Source organism: Pholcus phalangioides, unplaced genomic scaffold (genome assembly GCF_987345545.1).
Source record: "Pholcus phalangioides strain wild (caught in Gottingen) unplaced genomic scaffold, Ppha-v1.0 ptg000014l_1, whole genome shotgun sequence".
Lineage (NCBI taxonomy): Eukaryota > Metazoa > Arthropoda > Arachnida > Araneae > Pholcidae > Pholcus > Pholcus phalangioides.
The window spans coordinates 13,728,192-13,736,109 of NW_028301607.1; the positions used below are offsets into that span (position 1 = coordinate 13,728,192).

The 7,918-nt window shown below is 33.6% G+C and overlaps 1 long non-coding RNA gene across 1 annotated transcript; it reads left to right on the top strand.

The window, feature by feature from the left end:
• The first annotated feature begins 4,062 nt into the window (after positions 1–4,062).
• Positions 4,063–7,532, top strand: LOC149078193 (uncharacterized). The gene is made up of 3 exons (XR_016193888.1): positions 4,063–4,498; positions 5,664–5,736; positions 7,323–7,532. It is a non-coding gene; the product is annotated as an uncharacterized LOC149078193 (long non-coding RNA).
• The last annotated feature ends 386 nt before the right edge of the window (positions 7,533–7,918 follow it).

Here is a 7,918-nt window from a genome sequence, read left to right on the forward strand (position 1 = left end):
TTTAGGTTATCAAATAATATTTGATTCTATAACTTAAAAAAAAAAACTCGCTCTAACCAAAGATACGTTGATGATGACGATGCAACAGCAGCTTCTCGTAAGCGTTTAAAAAAAATCAGTTTAGAGAAATGAGTTGACTGTATAATGTATGTCTGTTCGTATTAAATAGAAGAAAGCGCCATGCCTGTAATTTTTTTTTATATTTGAAATTCTCCACGTTGTTGAATGTTCACTGTATTTTCAACAATTATCGTGGGGGGGAAATAAACCTCAACATATAGACAGTATAAACTGGAGATTGTTTTGAAAATATATATATAAACGTTTTTTCTCCCTTGAAAATTTCATAGAACTAGAGCTTTCGGTACAATAATCGGTAACAAAAATACACAGCCAGAGTTATTCTTCAATAACTTTCGTAATTCAAGCACAAGCATTTTTTTTTTCTTCTAGTAATTGTGTGTGTGTAGAATTGTCCCTTTTTTATAAAAAGAATTTTAAAAGAACGATGTTCGGACATGTTTCTTTCTCTAAAAAAAAAATTGTTTCGAGCTTGCATTGGAAATTGAATGTGTTTTGGAAAAGCGAAAAATCATCTTTCGATGCTCTTGATCTTGCCTGTTTTATTTATTGTATTCTTATTTGTTTTTTAAGGGTATAGAGCATCTAGCTTATATTACTGGAGGGAGAAAGGAGCAGATTGCAATTATATAATTATCTTCTAAAGATTAAAAAACGACAGAGAACTTCCAAAGATTAAAAAGATTAAATTATTTCTTTCATTAATTCTAGAATACTCTGTTTTGAGAATTCTCATCAATTCTCTTTCATTACTTCTGGATTCATTTTTTTTCATTGATTCTGGGAATAGCTTTTATTAATTCTGAAATTTTCTTTCATTAATTCTGCATTTATTTTTTTCATTACTTGTGGAATAGTTTTTCATTATAATTCAGTATTTGCAGAATTTCCTTCCATTAATTTTAGAATTATTTCTTTCATTACTTCTGTATTTATTTCTTTCATTAATTCTGCATTTCTTCCCTTCAGGAATAATTTCTTTTGTTAATGCTGGAGGAATTTATTTAATTAATTCTGGAATTTTCTTTCATTGATTATAGAATTATCTCTCTCTCATTACTTCTGGAATTTCATCAATTCTGTGCTCATCTCTTTCTTTAACGCTGGAATTATTTCTTTTTATTTGTTCTGGAATTAACTCTCATTAATTCTGGAATTTTCTTTAATTCTAGAAGTACTTCTTTCATTACTCTTCTAGAATTACTTCTTTCATTACTCTTCTAGAATTACTTCTTTCATTACTCTTCTAGAATTACTTCTTTCATTACTCTTCTAGAATTACTTCTTTCATTACTCTTCTAGAATTACTTCTTTCATTACTCTTCTAGAATTACTTCTTTCATTACTCTTCTAGAATAATTTCTTTTATCAATTCTGGAATTTTTTTTTCATTAGTTCTAGAATTATTTCTTTCATTAATTCGGGAATTATCTCTCATTTATTTTTTTAAACTCCTATGGAAGTCATAAGAAAATAACGGAGCGGGAGAAGGATTGCTCAGACAGATTGGTGTTTAGGACACTTGTTGTCAGCCCTGCCAAGGCGGAGACAGCCGACGTCTCATTCTCCCTCCCAGTAATATAAGCTCGAGTGGAGTATATGTTATTGCAGCATTTTATATCGAAGGGGATTCACCTGACATAAATCGAATGTATATTAGTGCACTCGTTCAGTTTTTAGATGTTAGAGAAAAGTTCGAAAGAATCACGCAGAAGAGTTTTTTTTTTGTTCAGGTTCGAATGTTGTTGTTGCAGCTTTATGTATTTATCTCCAGTGGATCGGAAAAGTATTCTTTTTTTTTTTTCTCCCCGATTATTTTTCTTAAAGGAGGCATAATATGTGATGGTTACAGATTGCAGAAATTAAGTTTGTGCCATTTCAGTTTTTTTTTTTTGCGGATTCTTTGCTCACAGTCTGAAGTGTGTATTGAAATTATTGTATTTTTTTTGTTTGTAAGAAAAGTCAATACATTATTTTGGCTCTTTTGTGTGTCGTTATTTTACGTTGGCACCCATCCGTGGGTTAGGAGATTTCATAAACTCGAGAGACGAGGACTCGGGTATGCACACACCGCTGGGAATGTCACTTATACGCAGGGCCGTCATAAGAGCATCACTGGGCCATGCGTTAAGACGGCGCTACTTGTGCGTAGGGTTACTACACTTGAAAATTGAGAACAGCTCCGCACGCACCCCTTAATAACACCTTTTCCCAATTTCCGCAATAGATGGCGAAACTAACTATACTGATCAATAAAACCGAACAGAATTTTTCCCAACTAGAACAGGACCATTAAAAAAACACACTCTTATCAATGATATATTCTTCAGAGTGGGGAAAAAAGTTCCTCAGAAAGATAAGGAAAATCGAAAAGGGAGGTTACTAGATACCAGTGGCGTCGGAGCCGGGGCAGCGCCGTCTTAACGCATGGGCCCACCTGGACGCCTCAAGAGAAGAGGGGCCTCACAAAAATGAAATCCGGTTGAAATTTTTTAGAATTTACCAGGTAGGGCCTCAGTAAAACCACTTGACTCGGGTCCCCATGATGATCTTAAGACAGCCCTGCATATGAATGACCAAAAGAAGTAACCTGGGGTGCTGGAGCATGGCAATTTATGGCATGGGTCTGAGCACCCTGAATTGATTCAGAAGTCAAATTTCTTATATAAAAATCAAGACGAGCACCCACAAGTTCCAAACACGTCCGATGCGCTTGGAAGTGTGGTAACCCTAACTTGAGACGCCTTACAAAAGGAAGATACGCCCTCCTTTTTGGTGTTTCAAGTGCCCTCCTGTGTTTTAAAAAATTCGTCCTTTTTCACGTTTCTGTATAATTTTTCCACCACTTTAAAACATCTCTTCATTGACATGTGTTTGTGATTTTCTCTCGCGCATGTTCACACGCTTTGACAATTAACGTCGAATTTCCCAGAATACAAGAACCAAAGTTGCCTGCAGGGCAGACGCTATTCTAACTATGATCCAGCTTACCCCAGGATTGAAAACGGCCGTAGTGTGCCTTCTCGGGGCCGAATCTCCCTTGGGGGGGTTATTTTTGTGTCAAACAAGTGTAAACTTTTGTGGCCCCCCTAATACAAACACAATTTTAATATATCATAGGGGGTGGTACTATAGAGGGTCAAAATAAGTACTGTGCTTTACAGATGACCAATGAATCCACTGTTTGATTCGGGACTAAATCGCGCACAAAAATGTAATTCTAGTGAGATAGTCTCTCTATCATAGCATTTTCACTTTGAAATATTGAAGTCTGATGGCAGCACCGGTATAGCATGGCACAAGCATAACTCTAACGTATGTTAAGGCTAACAAACTACGTTCCAAAAGACTAATTTTATTTCAGGGGAATGATCGGGGGCGGCTAAAGCGAGGGTGCAAGGGGCGGCAGCATGGCCCCCCACAAGGGGTGGGCTGACAAGGCTCCAGCCCTGGGGCCCGGTAGGATTTTAATCATTTTTTTGTTTTTCACGCTATAAATTCATCATAAAGGGGGCCCCGTGAAAGATCCCAGCCTAGGGGCCCTGCTTCAGGATGTGGGGGCCATGGCAATACCTTCTGCTCTAGAAGGTATTGGCCATGGGCGGCAGTGCAGACTTCAGTTAAGACACCAAAATTTAACACAGTGAAAATTTACATGGCATTACGCTTTTCAATCATATCTCGACAACGGAAACGTTGAGAAAATAAACGGCCTGTAATACCAGAAACGAGAATGTAAGCTATCGGAGCGGCTCGAGACAAAATCTGTACCAGTGCGGGACCTATTTTTTTGTGTCTCCTGCCTATTGCCCAGCACCCCATAGCTCCTACATCGTGCCCCTTAGGCTGGAATCTTTCGCTTAACCCAAGCCAGATTTTCTATGGGGGGGGGGGGGAAGGTGGCGAGCGCCGCCCCCTCCTTCTACAGTTAATTTATAGTGTAGAAAAAAAAGTAAAATTATAAGGATTCAGGGGGTGAACTATCTCTGTGGTCCTTAGCCGAAAAAAAGTAGTTAGGCGCCGATTTGTCCTTAGCTGGCCAGTAGTTCGACTTTTCGATACTATCTCTAAGCTAAGGACTTTTTTTTAGTAGTTACTTAGGACCGCTTCTAAGGACTACCTAGCACCAGTCCTAAAGCAGCAAGAAAAGTAGTTCACGGCGGCCATCTTGGAAAAGAGGAAATTTCGCCTCTGGCCGCGAGCTCTCGCTGTGATATTTAGCGATGAAATATGCTGTTTTTTTTTTTGAATTAAAATATTTTTTACGATAATAATGACAGATAAAACTTAGATTATATCTTCGGTGTCATCAAAGTTGAAGTGATTCATCGTTATATCCTCCAAAACCTGTGCTATACGTGTATGTTGACATCGGCGATCGAAGCCACGACGAAGTGCTAGCATGTTCATTACTGAGGTAAGAATTATTTTATTGCTATTGAACTATATAAGAAAAGTGTTTAGAAATATTCTCAATATTTTTTTGCTCGGTAAATGCGTTATTTAAAAATATAAATGGACATAATGTCACGCAATCAATAGGGCAGTGGATCCCATTCGGTAATGCTGAAAAATATCAAATAGCCTATGTATATTTTGGATTGTATTGAAAATATTTACATGGCAAATGAAACATGAATCTACAATTACGATAATATCAGATTGAAATTTTACATTCTATATTTTTTGCTGTATGAATTTTTTTTTAATGAAAAATTATGTCTAAATAAATTGAGTGTGTGTAAATAAATAATTTGAATATTGTTGGCACAATAAAAATTGTGCTTGGATCACTATGCTATAAATAATCGCCTATAAATAAGGAAATTGAAAATTTGTGTTTTAGATCAATCTCCCTTCAATACACAAAGTAACTAATAAGCTACAATTCATTGATAATAAATTATAGCACCTAAATGACAAAAATTTTAATTATTTTTTTGTGATGAGTAATGGTGAAATTGAAATAAAGCATGGTAAAAATTGGCAGTAATGTTAAATATTAATTTTTGTAAAACTCGTGCACTAAAGGATTAAAATATAGATTTGATATTTTGAACTGTTCAAATGAACAATATTGTAATACTTAGTGAAAGTTAAATTTTCAGAAAAAAATCATGTGCCATTTCTTGAAAAATTGCACTCTGTAACTCGCTCTGAGATGAAGAATATTTAATAAAGAATCATTATATTGCTTTGTTGATATAAAAAATGAAATTTTAATTTCGGGCACAGTTTTTAGTGTTGAGGTATATACATTATAATGAAAGGAAGCAGATTAGTGTTTGAAACATATTACTACTTCAGTATTTAGGTTATGGCCTTGCTGTGTGTGTTCAAATTTAATTTTTTGCCAAAAATTGTTTTTGATTTTGTGTGTATGGGTAACGACAGAAAAAAAATTTCCATTTCTTAAGAACTTTAAAATATAACATTTTGACATGTTATGGAACTGAAACTTTTAACATTTAAACTTTTAACAAGCATTTATTTTTTAACGATGTTGTTAGTAAACAGCTGATATATATATTGTATATACATTTGTGAGACTTTTCTAACTCTTGAAAAATTTTGTTTCCCAGGAACTTGGCTGAGGTAGCTACGAAGTTATGTGAAGGTTTTCAAGGTTAAACAATTCTACCAGAGCAAACAAAGGTAATTTTAATTCTTTGTATTTGACTTTGAGCAACAGTTTCCATTATTATTTTCATGTAAAATTAAATATTTCCATGCATGATTTAATGACATAAATTTTAACATTATGTCGCATCATTTTCACTGATTTCATTTGTATCAACAACCCTAGTGGAACAAATACAGTCAAACCCCGATTTAATGCCACCATCCCACCCAAAGAATTTTGGCGTTATATCAGATCACAGACATAATAGCGTTTCGGAGAGGCTGTATTACATAAATTCACATGTTTATTATGAAATGTATTTCAGTGTCTCATTTATGTTGCATGATGAATAAAAAACCTATTTTATACACATTCAATTTTAAGTTGAGAAAATTCATAAAAATTGTAAACTGTAAAATCACTTGAATATTTCTCAATACAAAACTTAACAGAAACATACTTCCCTCTGAAATTATTGTAATTTCAGCAACTCATTTTATATGTGCAAAAACAAAATAAGCAGGGGGGGGGGAAAGGTGGCATTGTTTTTAGTCCATACCATATTGGTTTTTCTCGAGAAATATCTTGCTATGAGTAATTTTCTTTATAATCATAATTTTTTCAGATACTATTGAAAGAACAACTCTTTTTGACATAATTGAATTGAGGAAATTAAGATAGACGATTCTTAATGGCTACCTATACCACTCAAAATTTGACCAGTGCAAGTAAAAACATGTATACTGTTGAAAAACTTGTCTTGGCTATATAAATGAGAGGGAGGACATTAAAAAAAACCTTTAGAAGCTTTGCTAACTGAAAAGCAATATTAATTCTTTGAAAATTTTATTATCATATTTACTGATTAGCAAATTTTGTGAATGGAAATATTAAAACAATTAATATAATTGACGACAAATAATATCATACTTTTTAACTAGCGAGACCATACAACACTGCAAAATTTCTATGTTAATTTAAATAGGGTTCCCCGATCCACAAGAGGTTGCTAAGGATGTGTTTTAGAGCGAAGCTGAAAGTAAAGTGAAAATATTAAGTAAGCTGCGTGCCAATAGGTTTTTTCACTTCATCTGTCTGACCAAAATTTTAGGGTAGAAACATGGCTCGAAAAATTGAAAAAAATTTTTAGGCGCCGGCCAAATTTCTTGGCAGCCAAGCATATTTTTAGGAGAAATAATCCAAAGTAAAAAAAAAATTATATTCAACTTTTTCAGCACTTGGTGATGATCTTCACATATTGGAAGATGCAGATATAAACTCCAAATATTTTGTGATCTGCATAGAAAATTTTAGGTGTCAGTATGATTTTCTTTTTTGCAATGTTGGCTCCTAAGATTTGTGAAGCCCTAGGTAAATACATCTACACATGAACAAGTGCATCTGTGTGCAATGCCAGGCCTCCCTTGTAAAACACAGTTGATGCATTTTGGATCCTACTGTGATAAAATGGTGACGAGTCGACAAAGTGCTATTGTGCACGAATTATCTCTACTTATGCAACTAAAGACTGTTATAATTTGAAATCAAATATACAGTACATTTAAAGATTGATAAGCATAATAAAGGTGTTTTTTTTTCTTCCTCTTTCTAATTTCAGGTAAATCAACATTTGAAGATGCAGATGAAAGTTAATGAATCTCAAAAAATTATATTCTTGAAAGGTGCGATTTCTAAGAAAAGTACAACAAATAAATTGTGATTATGATAACTCTCTATGAACATATGTTTGAAATAAAATGTTTTTTGTATGACAAATCATGTGTGCAAGTTGTTATTTAATTCATGTTTCTATTAATCAACTTCAATCAATCATTCATCTTCTAATCAACTGAAATGAAATATACGATCAAATGAAAGTTATCAGGGGAAGTTATTTGTTGGAAGCTAAATATGAAACAGATAAATTGATGAAAGATCTTTAATATAGAAGTATATATATTTTAAATATTGAAGTATTCACTTGCATTAACAGGTAAGTGCTCATTCATAAAAAATCATGTTCTGATAATATTTTTTAATACTGAGGATAAACCCATAGTTTAAAATATAGAACTACAATATGCAGCAAGGCAGTTAATTCTTTTAATTATAAATTATCAATAATTTATTATTTTAGTTGCTCCAAAAAGAATTTGCAATTCGTTGTTTCAATGAATTTAAAAGGAATAAAAATGGATAATAAAAAATCATTTA